The sequence below is a fragment of the Bidens hawaiensis genome, unplaced genomic scaffold, assembly GCF_021521415.1.
Source record: "Bidens hawaiensis isolate Kalapana, Puna unplaced genomic scaffold, B.hawaiensis_p1.1 tig00023416_1, whole genome shotgun sequence".
Lineage (NCBI taxonomy): Eukaryota > Viridiplantae > Streptophyta > Magnoliopsida > Asterales > Asteraceae > Bidens > Bidens hawaiensis.
This window is the reverse complement of record NW_027493677.1, coordinates 313,416-316,888: the sequence shown is the minus strand read 5'-3', so window position 1 is coordinate 316,888 and position 3,473 is coordinate 313,416.

The window sequence follows — 3,473 nt, the reverse complement described above, 5'->3', positions numbered from 1 at the left end:
TCTTGGAACATTAACTTGAATAGAATTCAACTGTTGTTCAGCAACTTGAGAATAAGTTACCGGCTTCTTAGACTTTCATCTTAGGTAAGCAGCTTGAACGACATTTGAGTTCACGTTCTTGCATATAGGCTCAGTTGGCACAAACTTTTGTTTCACTTGACCATGTGTTTCTTTTACATGAATTACCTTACGTGGATTCACGTTTGAAAACATGACGTGAGTTTCATCATCACACGAAACAGGTCGTTTCAAAATCTCCTTTATCAAAGGAATCAGTTTTGAATGGTTCTTGACAAACGGATGAAGATTCTATGATTTCTTCTGGCCACAATTTCTCACCACATGACCATGTTGTCCACACAAGAAGCAACTTCACATGTCCACACGGTCATGTTGAGATTTGGCAAAAATAGATGCAACAGAAGGTTGATGACTCAAATTTCTAGTGAAACTCTTGGCCAAATCATAAGACGATACAACCTTCTTTTTTAGATAAAAGTCAAGATTAGAGCAGTTTGAAAAACTTTGCAATGTGTCAGTTCCAGTGGATTTCACAAACTGAACTTTCTTAACATTTTTTAATACTTGTTTAGCTCTAACCAATGGATCTAATGAGTTTGATGTTTTGGCACAAGCATATTGACGTTCAAGATCTTGTAGCTTGTCAGTTTCATTATAAAAGACACTTTCGATCAGTTCCAGTTTGATAATACTAATCGGAATGTCTTTTTCAGTGAACATCGTGTTCATTCCCTTTAACTTAAAAACACGAGCAGATGATGGCTTAGAAGCAGTAGGATTGATGAAACGCATCAAGTCCTCATCAGAAATTTTAGGCTTTTCTAGTTTCTTAGCCTTCACGGGTTTAACCTTAACTTGGTTTTCTTTTCTCACATGAGTTGTTTGTGAACCATAGACAGCTTCCTCAAATTCATGAGGTTCACAAAGAATGTGATTAGAACTTGGAATGTTTTTGTTTTTGTGTACAACCTCAGGTTCAAACACATCTTCAATAATCACTTTGTCAACATTTTCAAAAAAGACTTTGTTGCTTTCTACATGAGGGTTTTGAGTTGCAGGTTGGGCTTTAACAGTTTCAGATTTAACTGGTTTAGATTTTTCAGAAATCACAGGTTCTTTGACAATCACATGTTCTTCTCTTTTAGCAAAATGATTTACTTTATAATCATTGTGAAAAGGTGGTGGAATTTCAACAAAACCTATACATTTATTTGAATCTTTTTGCTTACCAGATACTTCGATTATTTCGTTTAGCAAAAAGGAAGAATTTCTGAATTTTCCCAACTTGTTCTTTAACTCAAGAACCTCATTCTCAAGCTCCGTTATATTTGAACGATGTTTCAAATTTTCTTGAAACTTTTGATCATTGATTGTCATTTTAACAGATAACTTAGCCTTGAGATCATGGTTACTTGTCGACAAAGCTTCAATCTTCCCTAGAGATCTCATTTGAGATTCAAGAGATTGTTGATAAGTATCCTTTAATGAAGCAATTTATCTTACTAAATTATCATTATGATTCTTTAAAGACTCTAACTTAGGTTTGTTAGTTTCACATTTTACACAGGTTACTTTAACAAACGAAGTAGCAGAGATAGAAGGACTAACCTCATTGATCTTAGATATACAAGCAAACGTGGTTGGAATATTGACACATGAATCATCAGAGTCCGATTCAGTGCCATTATCAGACGATAACTCACTTCCGCTTGCATCTTGAAATATATCATTTGTCTTGAACATGACCAAATTGGCTTGATTTTCATTACACAGTAATCGTTGTGACCAATCAGTCCCATCAGCTAACATTGCTTGTGACCCAGAAGTAGACGGTTTCTTTTCAGCATCATTACCTCGTGGTGTAGAAGAACTTTGGTTTTGACCACAAGGACCAGTATACTCCTTTTTCAGCTTATCACATTCTTTTGCAAAATGCCCAAATTCCTGGCAATTATAACATTTGACTTTAAGTTTATCAAATCCCATCTTCTTGTTTAAAGCGGGAAGATCTTTTCCAGTCCTTTGCATAAACCTTTTAACTTTACGGACAATCATTGCCATATTCCACTTTAAGTCCATAATCTCTAAGTCATCCAGATCAATCTGATCATAGTCTTCATTAGTCAAATCACTTGTGGCTATCTTACTACTCACCAAATTCTCATAGGAAGACATGAAGGCTGTCAGGAAAGCAAAGTTGTGTTCAGCTTCCTTCATGTTTACAGTCGGTGGTGGAGTGAATTGATTTGTAGTAGATGAATTTCCAGATCCAACGGAAGCACCAGGTGATCCAGAATTACCAGCAGTGTAGAAACATGCTCTTGAATCACTATAGATGGTTGTTGCATTCTCACTTGCATTTTGTGTAAGAAATGCAGTGATTGGTGAAATGGTTGAACTTAAAGGCATGCTACCACCGTAAAAAGAAGGATCTTGACTCTCCTTTGAAGACTTTTGACATTTTATATCGTACTCTATTGCTTCAATCTTTTGCAAGAACTCAGTTGCAGTCAAGTCTTCATTCTTGAAATAATTGTTCTCTTTCAGAACCATTAAAAACGTAGAATAAGAAATCGGTAGTGCACTCTTGATAGTATCAATCTTATCAACTTCAGAGGTTTCCAATTTCATTTTATCCATCTCAGCTATCAAATGATTAAACCTTGTCATCATCTCCTCAACAGTCTCACCCTTCAATAAATTAAAGTTTCTAAATTGAAACTTTAGCATGACTTTCTTGCTTTCAGCGGTGTTACCTATACTCCTCATACAAATATGTTGAAATAGTGAAGCACAAATTTTTATGCTACCCACTTGGTGAAATATGTTTTCGGGTAAAGACATTGTAAGAGTAGAGTAGGCTTTTGTCTCAATTTCTAACGCTTTCTTTTCTTCTTGTGAGTATTGAGAGATAGCTTTAGGTGTGTAACCAATAGTCTCATCTCCAATCATAGGAACGGTGTAAACCTCATCCAAGCAATACGAGCAGTCAAGATAAACAGAACCCAAATGAGCACGAAAACGGGTTTCCCATTTAGCAAAATCGCTAAATTTCATTAATCGTGGACATATTGAATGTGAACCTATCTCGGTATCTAGTTGCAACATTTGTTTCATTAACAAATTTTGTGAAGCCAAAGCATATATACCAGCCATGTTGCTAAATGACAAAATTTTCAAACTTCTAGGGTTAAAGGTTAAAAATATATAAACGGACTGTGAACAGTGGAATTAACGAACTGTAAACAGTGGTTGACGAATCACAATTAACGAAGTGAAAGTAACGAATCAGGACAGTATTAACGAATCTGATATGTTAACGAAATCTGAAATGTTAACGAATCAGGAATAGTGACACAAAATAGATTATAACGAACTGGTCAACGAATCAGGTCAAAATTAATGAATTAGTTTAACGAAATGAGTCAACAAATCAGTTGAACGAATCAGAT